The sequence below is a fragment of the Rattus norvegicus genome, chromosome 1 (assembly GCF_021556685.1).
Source record: "Rattus norvegicus strain SHRSP/BbbUtx chromosome 1, alternate assembly SHRSP_T2T, whole genome shotgun sequence".
NCBI lineage: Eukaryota > Metazoa > Chordata > Mammalia > Rodentia > Muridae > Rattus > Rattus norvegicus.
In genome coordinates this window covers 119815466-119830041 of record NC_141534.1, presented here as the reverse complement: position 1 = coordinate 119830041, position 14576 = coordinate 119815466, and the positions used below count along the sequence as shown (strand labels likewise).

The 14576-nt window shown below is 40.5% G+C and overlaps 1 protein-coding gene across 2 annotated transcripts in view; it reads right to left on the bottom strand.

Moving 5' to 3' along the window:
- The window catches only part of Gabrb3 (gamma-aminobutyric acid type A receptor subunit beta 3), a 234617-nt gene that overhangs the window by 65554 nt on the left and 154487 nt on the right, over positions 1–14576 (bottom strand).

Genomic DNA, 14576 nt, shown 5'->3' with positions numbered 1-14576 from the left:
AAATAACATGATGAAAGAAAATTTGGGAGCCCGAGACAAAGCAGAGCATGGGAGAAAACCACAGCCCTGATACATGCAACCAACAAAACCAATAAATGCACACCCAGGGAACCATAAACTAAATTTTACATTTTGTTTTGGCAAAACAGCTAATTGGAGTGTGTGTGCGCAACCCAAAGGCTGAACATAATAAAATCAGGAATAGCTACACAGATACATACATACATGCATACATACATACATATGTACATATATACACATACATGCATACACACATATATTGCATAAATATATATGTAGTATATATCAGAAAATGAGTCACAGGCCATTCTGGATCCTGTTCTGGAAAGACTGAGCTGAAAACTTGAAGGCATGTAGGTATATTTGAGAGCAAGGGAGTCCACAGGCCAGTTGGTCAATTCTGCAAACATGTCCATTTTATGGGCAGTAAAAGGTGAGGAGCAAACCTGTTTCAGAATCCATCCTGTACAACATGTAACCTTCTCTACTACCTTACATAGCAGCTCCTCATGCTATAGTTTATGTCTCATTTGAAAACATAAATGATATATGTTATACTTAAAAGTGATAAAGCAGAGATGTTAACCTAGCCTCTCCAGATGTGTCCACCAAGAGCTTGCAGGAAAACTCATGCATACTTACCAACTCTAAACAAAATATAAATTTTGGAATGTATCTAAAGCTCAGGGTCAAAAATGCATGCATAGGATATGTGTGCCTTCAGAATAACAAACAAGACTTTCAATGCTATAAAGGCCCAGTAAAACTAGAGGAGAGATGACAGAGGGCAAACCCAAATGGGCGAGATTTACAGGGAATTTTATTTGAATTTTAATGAAGTTGTAATGCTTGAGAAGTAGGGATTTCTTAGAGGAATATCCAGGAGTAGAACTCTGATCCTAGTACATCCTATACAGATTCTCATTTCCATCTCAACCACAACTCAAAGGTTTTCATGGAGAAGCTGTCCCTAAACTTGGGCCTCTGGAAGGTAGGTAAGAGGGCAGGGAGCATGACAAACCTGGGACCTGTTAATTTACAGCATTTACTTATTTGCAAGTCGACAGAGTAGGCAAGAAAACTGGACCTTACACCAGTGGCTGAGGATCAGGGACTGGAACATGAGCATCATACAGTAAAATACCACATGGTTTCATGTGTTTGGGTAACTGCCAAGTACATTAAACCCTGTAGCTTAATTTTTGTGTGCTTTGACATCCAGGACCCTGATGAGAGGAATCAGCTGCCCCTCTCAAGGTTACTAAGTTGCTACACAGAGTGAACAACTTACAGGACTAGCACACTTTCATATCCAAGACAACAATTCCAGAACCCTAATACTCCTTTATGGAGACTGGACATAGCAGCGAATGATTCACAATGGCCTAGGTCTAAATACCAATTCACCAAGAAGAACCTCTATGGTTAGGAGTCTTTCAGTTAACTAAATTAAACAATTCTGAGATGTTTACCGTGATTTATCTCTTTTTTATAGAAACCACAATAAAGGCCTTTACTTAGAAGCAACCTTTCTTTTCTGTCATTTCACTCATATTGGTACATTCCCGTGCCCCTCCCCCCGTTGTGTAAGGTGTCACAAAATTCCCTTCCTTTTGTAGCTCATTCTCTGGTAGCCATCTCCTAATATGTTTGCCTCCCCATACCTGAGCATCTTGTGATGGCAAATATTGTCAACTGGACCAGATCTAGATCACCTAGGAAACAAACCTCTGGGTATTATGTAACGAAGTTTCTAGATAGGATTAATAGAAGTGGAACAACCTACTATAAATATGGGTAGCAGCATTCTATGGGTTGGGTGGGATTTTCAGCTGTATAAGAAGGAACAATTGAGATAAGCATCATCATTCAACTCTACACTTCCTAAGTTTGAAAGCAATCCTCTTGCCACCAAACTATGGAGGTCATTAAGTCCTGAATGCTCAAACTACGAGCCACAATATGCTTTTTATGTATTTATCATAGATATGAGAAAAATAACTTCCATCATAGAAAACTAGTATTGAGAAGTAGGACCACTTGTTAAGTTGCCCACCACAATTACACTGGGCATCCTATACTGGTGAGTATATGGGAAGTACAAATTGGATTTGGGGATTGGGCTATATGGTTTTAAGTCAGTTAGAAAACCCATTAAAACACCAGAAAAGAGAACTTAATGAGTCATTCTCCTGGGAATTCTGGGAGAATAGAGGTCCAGATCAGGAAGTTTCACAGGGGAACAGGGATTCTCCTGAGAAATGAGCTAGGCGTCATTTAGGTCATATTTGGCAAAGAATCTACATATTCTCAGCCCTTGTCTTGAGCTTGAGTAAAGTTGAATTCAAAAGTAATGGACTCGTAGTTTGGTGGAGGAAATCTCAAGGCAGGCTAGTACTCATGATGAGTCATGACTATTGTTTTCAAGGATTCTCCAGGTGTACAGTGAAAGATTGCTACAAATGGAGCCAAATGGTATGAAAAGTGTGCACTTTGCTCAGGAAAGGAATTAACATTTCAGACAAGAAGGACGAAGAGAAAATAGTTGCAGTTATTAAGGAGATCAACCCCATCAAGGAGTAGCTGCTTTCTCAGCACTGGGGCAGCTGGAAAGATGCCCTTAAAGAGTGCAGATCCCTAGCCATTCAAGGATACAATTGTGAAAATACAAATTCATCAAAAAGAGATGACCTAAACTAGAAAAGCTGCTGAAGGGCTTTCCTGATCAAAAACAGCCACCTATGAAAGTATGGCCCAGTGTCAGCTTGGACAGTTAACAGAGGCCACTACAGTAACTGGCCCAAGCAAGCCAGGATATTTCTCATGTTTACAGCAGAACCTGGCAGGTAGTCCAAGTTATACAAGTTATAGCTACATGAAAAATGAAAGAAAGAAAGTTAGACATGGTGATGCTCACCTAATTCTTGCACTTGGGATGCAGAGGCAGGTGGATGTTCAAGGACAGTCTGATATATACTGGTCTGATGTCTGATATATATATATATATATATATATATATATATATATCGAGAGAGAGAGAGAGAGAGAGAGAGAGAGAGAGAGAGAGAGAGAGAGATTGAGGCCAGTCAAGACTACATAGTGAGACTCTATGGGAGAGTGATGAAAAAATCAGGAATGGAGGAGGCTTAAGGCATTGTTTCAAAAGGAAGGCCTGAGGGTCCATTGCACGAACTGTGAAGGAAAAGCCCGATTTCACTGGAGACTCTAGGAAAGTAGCCATGGTAGGATCCTCAGCTATTAGCTTGGGAGTGTTGCCTGCAAGGAGTAAAGTTGAACGATGTGTGCTCCAGGCTTGCAAAGCTGGAAGGTGAGGCTGCTGTCGTCCTTTGGATCACAGATGATTCTATCATGAGCTCCAGCTGCCAAACACTGAGCTGAAGGATTCCCATTAGTCTCCCTTGTTTTGAGTACTGCTTGGGTCTGATAATTCTTTGCTATGTCCTCGTGTCTCTGTTTTGTAAAGGGAACATGTATTCTGTGTCATTGACTGTTAAAAGAACGTAACTTTTTTGTTTATGCTATAGCAACTCAGAGTTAAGAAACTGCCGGGGTCTCAGTAGAGACAACACAAGTACTTTCATAGAGTGTTAGAACTCTTGAAGACTACAGAGACTTTTTACGTTGGATACATTTTGACTATAGATGGTTTTGACAAGAGACGGAAAGCTGTGACTTCAAAATGATCTACTTGAGTTTCTGTTTGACATGGTGTAGAGTTGTAATAGTTAATAATGTCAACGTGATGGAATCTATCTTAACTAGGAGACAAACCCCTGGGCATGCCCAGGGTGAGAGTTTCTGGATGACATTGAGAGGAAAGGCACATCCTAAATGTGGATGACACCATTCCAAAGGCTGGGTCTTAGACTAATTAAGAAGAAAGGGTGAGTTCAAGAATTCACCTCCCCTTTCCTGTTAGCAGTGGATACAATGTGACCATTACTTCAAAATTCTCTGCCATTCTAGACTGTGCCCTCAAACACTGAACTAAAATAAACTCTCCTTCTTCACATTCCTCTTGTCAGGTTTTGTCACAGTCCCAGGAAAAGTAACTAAGGCACACTTCACCTACAGTCTGACACACAGAATGTGAGCAGGGAAGGTTGGTTATGCAACTGAAATCTCAATTCATGGGGCGGGGGGCAGTCAGGGGAGTGGTCAGAGATGTAGAATGGGGCAAAGGACCTATTAAAAAGCACTATCTTGTTGGAAAAAGGATGACTGGGTGTAGAGCAGCATTGGGGGGGTCCCTTAAATGTCAGACACTGTACTCATCCAAAACAGCAAGAGAATGGACCTCCACACTGCCTCTAACAACATGTGATGAAGAGGCATGTACATAGCTCAAACATGGGCAGTTGTGGCAGCATAGCAACATAGGAATAGACAGCATTATCAACTCAGGACTTCTTGTGTGCATAAGAATATTCACACTAGCAGAACAGAAAAGTTTCACTCAATTCTTTCTTTAACTGCCACCTGCTTTCCTACTCCTGAGTCATGAAGTCTAGCACTCCCCACAGAGGCCGCTTCAGACTGGCTTCACAGGGTTTGCCATGAGGAAACAGAAAATGTTATCTGTTTGCAATGGGAGCCAGCTGTAATTCACAGTCTGAGGGCTCAGGATCAGGTTTTATTTTAGATGGTGTTGCTCTCTGTACCATTAGCAGCACCTCCTAGTTTGGCCTTCGGTGTTTGCTAAAGTAATCTGCATTGGTAGGAAGAGTTTAAGAAGCCAAAAGAAGAAAAATCTACTTAAATTCAGTCACCGGAATCTGCTCTGCCTTATAAGGAAGTAACAATTCCATCAATGGATACACTAATCAATACCATCTTTCTCTTCGCAGACATTGGAGGATAAAGAACAACAAGTAGCAGATGATGGAATGGCCCGATATCCCCTCCATTAGCTTGTCCTATTATAAGGCAGTGAAAAGATAATTCTATTGCTAAGAATTGATACTTCTGGCTGGCCTCATCATGGATCTAAGACCTTGGTGACAAAGCATTCCAGAACACATTCTCATTCTTTCTTGTATTTAAATACAACACAGTTGTTACCATTATTTTTAAAATCCTGCGTAGACTTAAGCAAAAATTAACAGAACTGACTTAATCTAGCCATCTTCTGCTCCCTCCTGTCACCTCTTTCTTAGACAAGAGCAACTGGTTTTGAAGTTCGGGGTGTGTCCTCTGCAACGTAAGTGTCCCATTGTAGGGAGCTAGAGATGTTTGTACATTAAAGTGGAGTGAGTTTGGTAGGAGGTTTTGTTTTTACTCCTTGCCAAGAGAGTGGAGAACCGGACCAAAGCCATTCTTCGGAGGGAATAAAAACTATGGCAGCCCCATCCTACTGTAATTACAAGTGTTCCCAAGGGTGGAAAAGGAGAGTATTTTTCACAGGTGAAGTCATGAGCAAGACACAGAAAAAGCCATGTGTGGAATGGGGGATACATCATCAAAATTTCAAGCCAGTTCTCAGCAACCAACTAAGAATGTAAGACTCCAAGAATCAATAGGAATATTGCCTGTGGGGTATTGATGAGGATGCCTGCATTAGATGCCAAAAGACAGAGATGGAGCTGGTACTCTGGAAGGGGCAGGGCTACAAGATAACCTTTGGTGTTGTTCCTCATATGTCTACCTTGGCTTGTGACACAAGGTTTCTCACTGACCTAGTGCTTGCCAATTCAACTAAGCAAGAGAGCTAGTAAGCCCGAGGGAGCCCCTATCTTCTCATCACTGCGATTTTAAACTAATTACCACGCTCACCTTCTTCATGTGGATTGAGGAGATCACACACGAGTCTTTGTGCCTGCATAGAATGTGACCAAATGAACAATCTATTCACTCCTATTTGTTTTTTTAGGCAAAGATTGACATTGAAATCTGATTATGAAGTTGCGAGTGGCTAGTGATGTTGGAGTACATCAAAGAACAGTCATTTAAGCTACCTCAGTGAGGGACAGAATTACCATAGACCAACAGGTAGCTAAGAAGCATGCAGGGTGGCAGCACTATACACAAAATAAGGGACATACACAATATCATAGAAGCAACCTAATATGTAAGACATGATATATCTCTGCTAATGCGGTTGACAGCTTTCTTTTACCAGACCTTTAGATTGCTGGACACATCAGTTTATTGGGATATTTACTTAACTACTGAGCAAATATTTATTGAATGACTAGCATGTAATGGTGAATGTTGGGGACTGCTGGTGAACTAAATGCAATAAATATGTCCCCTAAGGGATTGGCCATCGGACTGAAGCAATCTGATTTCGGGTGTCTATAAATCAAAAGCAATTGGGGTAAAAAGCTACACTGAACAAGAATACACATGAGAGTCATAAAAGAAGCTAATTCCAGGAAGGAAAACCAAAGGAACTTCTTGGAAGGGGTCCTATGTGACAGTAAAATGACATAAGTCTTGAAGAAGAGGTAATGGATCAGGTCATCACCTCATAGCCACTGATATCACCATTGCATTCTTAAAGCTATCTTCCCAAAACTTGCTGACAGATGGCCAGGCAGCACAGGATTAACACACACCCTTCTCGAGGCATGGTCACTACAAACATTCTGCAGATGAGGATGCCCCTATAGGGAGGATTTGAGTCAGTAGAGATCTAAAAATAACTATCTGCAAAGGAAGGCTCCGAAGATGTTGCAAGTCAGAAGCAGCGGTCCTGATGATCGGTTTGGCAGTGATGATATACTAGGGTTTCTGCTCCTTGTTAACTCAGAGGTCCCATGTCCCTCGCTCTGAAGAAGATTTTATATTTTGTTTTGTTTTCTAGTGACTAATATGCATGACAACAAGGGTAGTTTTCAGGGACTTAGCTAATTGATCTCTCCGAGATACCAAGAGTAGCTGAACAAGGAAAGTGGGCGATGACTATGGTTTTCTTTTCCACTTCTGCCCTTTATGGCACACCTGGTGGATCTCAGAGAGGAATAGGGTAGAAAACACCAGGAGTCAAGAAACAACAGAATGTGATGGGTTCTGAGGAATGTAAGGAAAGGGTATAGTGTGGACATCAGGTCAGAGATGTGGGTATCAAAATGAAGGCATGCAGGTAGATATAGGTTCAGGGGAGGAATGGGCCTCCTGGAGGAGAAGGTCAGTGGAATAGAGAATGAGGACTAGAACTGTCCATTGTGGTCCAGGGATGTCTAGATTAATTAAATTAGCACACAGTGGGGGAAAGACAGGCTGTCTCTGGACCTATGTTAAGCAATAGTAGACTGGTGGTTTCAACACATCTAGACCTCTCATTAGCAGCAAGAGGTAAAAGGACAGCCAGAGTATGGTTGTGTGTCTAGAAGGACTCCTGTCCTGGGCTGGGGTTTGAGTCAATACAAATAAAAGATCTATATAGCCCCAACCCTGCAAGCCTGGTTTACATTTTACACTTTTATCAGTTCTGATATGTGATAATGGGACGGGACTTGGATTTAGAATGTGGTCTGAGTCAGTCAAACATTTGTAAAATGCTTCCTCTATGACATGATTGACATTGAGAAGTGTTCTGGAGTCTCACCAGCTCACCTTCATTTCATACTGTCCATATAACCCTAGGCAGTATTGAAACACTTGGTTTCTAATGAGGCTGCAGTGTCAATTCAGAAATATGACTGGCACCAACTACATAGTCAGAAGGATACTGTATTCATTTCCTGGCACATAGCATCCTACAGCTTTCCCCTCAAATGCACATAGCTGTTCAACCCCAAATCCTCAGTCAGGACAGCTGCTGGAAGAGACAACTGTCCTGGGATTCCTGGATCCATCAGAAGACCAGCCCATCTCTGAGCATAAGAACTGAAGTTCAACCAAGACTGAGGCACAGTTGAAAGATATACAACTAAGTGGAGACATGAAGAAGAGGACAAGGGAAATGAGGAGCAGGAGGAGCAGGAGGAGCAGGAGGAGGAGGAAAAGGAGGAGGAGAAGGAAGAGGAGGACGTTGATCAGGGTGAGGAGAGTGCAGCCTTCTCTAGTCTAGATGCAGAGCAGACCACCTATGTCAGGAACACCATCACTATTAACATTAGTTAAGGCAGTTGCCTACATGGAGTCAACATTCTATTTATATAAAGTTATTTCAAACAAGAATGCAAAAAAATAATGAATCATGCTTAAGATCTAAATGTATGCGGCTGTCCAGTATGGCCTTTCTCCTTCCCAGATGTAAACCTGTGATTTTCTAGGAATCTGACCAGAAAGAATCACAGCTCCCTAACCTTGCAGATTGCAGTCTTGTCCAAGGTTACTTGAGTGCCCCCCTATAATCTCAATTATTGAAAAAGGTTAAGAAAAGAAAAAGAAAGAAAAAAAACAAAAGAAAGAAAAGACAGTTCTTTGAGATATAACTGGAGCACCACTAAAATTGTTATGTGGCTTAAACACCTAAGTCAAGCCTCTTTATAAGTGAATAATTATGTGTCTCTTTGAATACCTTTCTTTCTTACAACCCACATGGTTACGCTTCTGTTGAACTACCCTTTTCAGTTGAATAAAAGTCTTCCAAACCACTTCATAACCAGTATGGAATTTGAGCATGCACTGCACTCTGCCATTGCCAGCAATACTGCCATTGCCAATGACATCACTAGTGCTGAGACCTTCTGGGTTTATCCCAGAAGTGCTATCAAGTTTATAAACATCAGAGAGTTCTCTGAATTAGGAAATTATCCCCCATCTCTTGTTTATATCTTAATCAGTTTCTGTGGGCACTATTGCTGTGGAGTTTAGACTGGACAGTGCATTCAGGAGTAATGAAAACTGTTCATATACATCTTCTTCCAACATTATCCAGAGCAGTGACAACTATAACTCTTGGATATATTGTGCAAATGAAAGAAAGTATAGTTGTTTTATTTGACCTGAAAATGGTAATTTGTCTGAATCTTCAGATATCTTAAATCAATACCTCTCTGTGTAATATAAAACTTTATGAAGACTACAGAACTAGCATAAAGAATGATTCAGGAATTACATTTAAAACAAGGAGTCTTTCTTAAAGAGAACCATATAAACAAAACCAATGGAAAAGAGGCTCATTTTTTTTATTTATCACTAGCTTCATTGATAAGCTGATGAAATAATTACATATATCTTCCCTCTCTGTCCCTCTCTCTCTAACTCTCTTTCTTTGTGTTTTTCTTTCTTCTTCCCCCTCTCTCCCTCTTTCTTTTGCTCCCCCTTTATCTTCCATTTCTCCCCCTTCATTTTCTTCTCTCACTTCTCTACTTCTCCATTCCTCTCATCACCTCCATCTCCTTTTTCCTCCTTATTTCCTTGTTCCTTACGTCAGTCAATATAAAACACTAAAGTACAGATGATAGCTACTTTTATTTGATAAAATTGCCTGGATGGATCAGTAGCAATATTAGTAAGGTAAGTTCTTCAGATTTGTAAATCATGACTTTTTATCAATAAAAAAATGCTAAAGCGGTTGTCAAGATCCACTCCTGGTGGTGGTAGTTCATGGTGAGCAAATGCCAAAAGCACTGGTCCCTAGATAAGATCCCAGGGATAGTAGGGTCCCTGGTTTACAGCCAAGCTATTGTTCTAAAGTGCATGGAGAAGGGATAGGACTGGCGGTCATTACCTAGGAGAAGAAAGCAAATAATCCTTCCCTCTCCTATATGGAGCAGAAGGCTCCATAGGATTGATTGATAACTGATTTTCTGGAAGTGAGCCACTCATTGATGAAGCACTTATATGGAAACTATTGTCCTTTGACAATCGCATGAGAATATATAAGTTGAAACTATAAGAAAATAACTCAACTCTGCTCAGCTATTTAAATAAACAACAAAGTTTCCTCCTGGTGGAACCAATCTCTTGGCATTTCCCTCATTACTGATAGCGATGCAAATCTGGAAGTAGAAATACTGTTTGTGTGTGTGTGTGTGTGTGTGTGTGTGTGTGTGTGTGTGTGTGTGTATGTGTGTAGTTAAGTAATTGACTAGATTCGTCAACACAGGAAATGAAGAAAACATTTACTATCCCTGAGAAAAGAAAGCAATCTCTAAACTAAATTTAAACATGTACCTGCAACTGTGAAAGCCACGGGACATCTACATTTGCATCTGGTTCAGCAAGTTTATGCTACCAGATCTTACAGGTAAGGTGCTTCCAGGTCAAGGAAGATGAGAGCTATTCCAAGACATGGTTACATAAGCCCTAGGTGGTGGCTTTGTCTACAGACTTTCTACCCTAAGGTTAGGCTGGGTAAATATTGGCATTTCTATTAACACAGTGTGTTTTAAAATTCTGATTTATTCCTTTTAATGATTAAAATGAGTACCCAACATTTCTACCATTCCTTGTCCCATAAAAGGCTTGAATGATATCTTAAGGTTCTGTTCATTGAGTTTGCTCGGTAGTATTCAATGAGACAGTCTATCTCCTTCCCTTCCTATTCATCTTCCTCCTTCCTGTTTGTTCCAAGTAATCATCAAATGGCTACACATCATGGATCAAGAACCATGACAGGGACTCAGACCCAAAAATGAAGGAAACACCACTGGTAGCTCAGAGGATATTGGAAGACAAAAGTGAAACAAAAACTACAGTAATTTAGAGAAGAAGCTTTAGAGTCAGGCATGCACAAATCCAAACATTAGCTTTCTACAGGCCTGGTAAACCTGAGAATAAACTTGTTGTAACTCAAAAATTGTAGCCCATAACTAAGACCTCAGGAAAAAACTCAAAACACAACTTTCTATCCAGCTTCTGCTGTTTCCTGTTTCACTCTGTATACTCCTTCAAGGCAAAACTCAGAAAGTAGTTTGAAAGAATTCCTTACACAAGACAAGTCACAGGATCCTACTTTTCTTTATAGACACAGATTTTGAAATCTACAAACATGGGTCTCTTCCATCTCTGTGTAGAAGTTGATCAGAGGAAATTCCTTGACTCCTTTATGGTAGTTCATGATAGTTTCCTGCTTGAAAGAATACATTTCTCAGATCCCTTTGGACAATATACAAGTCATTTTTGCTCCTATCAGGGGTCACATCCCATCTTCTTCTTTAGGCATTTTGGCCATCCACATGTAGGTGACAAAATACTCCCTTTCCATGATCCTGTCTAAGATCAGACTAAACCTCTCTACCTTCTGTCTCTCTAGAGCTGCCTTTTACACATGTAGCAGAAATGCAGCTCCATCCCCATGTGGATACCACAACAATTGGAGGGGAGGCTCTCCCTAAAGCTGTAGCCTCCCTGTGATATCCCCAACAGGGCTGCCTTGACTGGCCTCAGTGGAAGGGGATGCACCTAACCTGGCATAGACTTAATCAGCCAGGGTGAGCGAATATCTGGGGGTTCAGGGTCCTCTCAGAAGAGAAGAGAATGGCGAATGGGAGATGGGGGAAGAAAGATGAAGGGAGGTCTCTATGAGTGGGAACTGGGAGGTGGCACAGTATTTGGGATGTAAATAAATAAATAAATAAATAAATAAATATTTTTTTAAAACAACAAGATAGGAGTATGTTTTACCAGAAGTGTTCCTGCCATACACTGTGAAAAAAAAAAAGGACTGCTGCATGGAGGACCTGGAAGATTTTGAATAGATGGCTGTCACAAACTTCTCTCCACTGCCACTCAATAGAAAACTACCTCTTGGTTTCTTCATATATCTACAGGGCTGATCATGCTATATGTTCTTAATCACAGATGAGCATAGTTCACCCTGGATCTCCAGGTCTACAGTCTGTAGATTTTTGTGTTATGTAAGTCTACGATCTTAAAAACTTGTTATGATTTTCTCTTGCTTCTGCTATAGCATGTAGCCATTACTCCTCACTACAGGATTGGGTCTTTCTTTGTGATGCTATACACATCATGGTCCACAGTCCAACCACTCTCAATATGAAAGATTGTTTATCACTGATATGAATTGAATTAGGAAGGGTCAACCTGGATGAATCAAAGATAACACACAAGAAGTTACACTGGAGGGCTTCTGACTTCTCCATACCCAGCAGGGGGTCAGGATGCTGGGTTCTGAAAGGGAGGCCAACATTCAGTGGTTTCCTCAACTTTCTGTAGCTCATCCTCCAGGTGAAAGACTCTCTCAGAGGAGAAACCCCCAGTGAATTAATTTCTCCCCACCTCTTGAAGTTTTCATGTCCTTCTAATAGCACCATAGGTTAGTGATCAGGCTTTAAACACATAGGCCTCTAGGGGACACGTCCACACCACCAGCAGGGCTGTTCTTGTCCATCTTCACAGCTATTCCAGTCTACTTCCCTGTGAGCACATCCAGCTGCCTTCTGAATTCTCCCATGCACAGGCCTAAATTGCAACCTAATTAAGCTCAATTTATCCAACACTAACTCTCCACCTTTCTGCTCTGAACTTCTTCTCATTATACACGCCACCTACCCACTTGCTCACCCAAACTAAAAATAAAGGTTCTATTGGCCTTTCTTAACCTAATTTTCAAAAGCGGTCTAGCAACTAAATTATTGATGGGAATGGTTTCCTAAACCTCTTTCATATCTAACACCAGGCCAACAGGCAAGCAGCAGCAGCAACAAGAGTTAGTGCTCCCATTGATGCTGTCATGACAACTAATTAGAGGAAGAGCTCATGAACTAACAAATTATATCCCTGAGAAAGCTTAGTCAGGGGTCTAGAACACACTGAGTCTAACTTAGATCTCAGACATAGGAAGTATGCAACACACACAGAGACAACATACACACACGGGTACGCGTGCGCGCGCGCCAGCGCACACACACACACACACCACAGACAACTTGCAACTTTTTACCTAGCAATAGATCTTCCAACATCAAAACACAAACAAGCAAAAAAACAAAACAAAACAAAAATAAAACAAAAAACACCGCAAAAATGAATTCTTAGCATATGCTAGGAAACTGGGCACTTACTACATATTGTCCTTTATTTTTAAAAATTCATTTGAACAGTAGTTATTGAAGAAATATTACATAGACTTAAAGACCTACAAAGATACACACCTATGGTGTGTGTGTGTGTGTGTGTGTGTGTGTGTGTGTGTGTGAGTATGATTACCCAGAGACCATATTTAATTAATATGCTTTAAATTTTGAATGCAATGACCTCTAAATTACATTACCATCCCAAGGTGCACTGAGAACTGGATGTAGAAAACAACCACAATACTTAGGAAATATGATGTTTAAATTCACACAACCTAAGACTCATCCTTCTCAGTCCTTCTAAAGAAATTTCACCAATAGAGCAATGCTGCTGCAACTGGTGAATGAAGAGTGGCTTCTGTCTGTTCGGACCAGGCAGCTCTTATTAAACTCTGGGAGCCACACCTATGCCTACCTAATTGAGCATCACACCTGTAGATTCTGATCATGAGGTTGAATTGCATAATTTTAGATAGGGAAGGATGTGGCTTAGGTTATGTGAGTTATAGTGTTTATATCATTACATTTGCATAACCACACATTAGTTAAAATTAGTTCTCTTTGAACTACGAGAGCAGACAACGTGCATGAATGCTAATGCAGACAAAAGCCTTAAATTTATCATAAACTAGAGATGAGCATCTCTGCTTTAAACTAAGACACCACTCATATAGGAATACTCATGAGATCTTACTGCCCGGGGAGTGATGATGGGCTTCCTCTCAGGGTTTTTCAGTGTATTTCCTCCCTTGAAGATAGATCTCATGCATCAATGATGACACATGTTGTAAATGACTTGCCATGTCTAAGATGATTGTTTTATTTTTCAGACCCAAGCATGTTCATCTCTGACATCATGTATCTTTCTGGTTGCTTTCCAGAACTTGCTGGATTGATGATGCTGTTAGGAAAGTTATGATAGTAACAAAGGTAGACTACCCTAAACTGAAAAACAATTACTGTTTTCTGATAACATTAATTTCAGCAGGAATATTTAGATGACACCTCTTCGTGGAATTGAATAAAATATTTCTTTCCTTTGAATCACATTTATTTAAAGTTGAGATTTTTATTCCTTTTCCTAAATAGCTGAAATAAAAACAAATTAAGGGGGGATTTTTCTGGTTCTAGCTTTTAGCCTACAGTCATCTTGTCTCATTGCTACAGGCCTGCCATGAAGCAAAGCACCATGGGTATGCAGGGTGACCAAACCGTTCACTATGTCATGACCAGGAATTGGGATAGTAGGAAAGGTCCAGAAGCAAGGCCAGTCTTTGTAGGTCACACCTTCAGTGACATACTTCCTTTAACTAGGTGCTACCTCTCAAAAACATCATATTAGAGTTTCAGCAAAGGATTAATCCATTTCTTCAGAGCTCTCAAGATGCAACCACTTCTCAATACTTGGATCAATCAGGTGGCGAACCAAACCTTTTCTAAATCTCATTTACAAACCAAATTAGTAATGAAAAACAAAAATCTACAGTGCATATTTTCACATAATGAACCAAAATATTGGAAGAGCAACTGAATGTTGACTCTCAAACTATAGATTAATGAAATTCCATTCCCACTTTTTAAAAAAATGCCCAATCTTTTTAC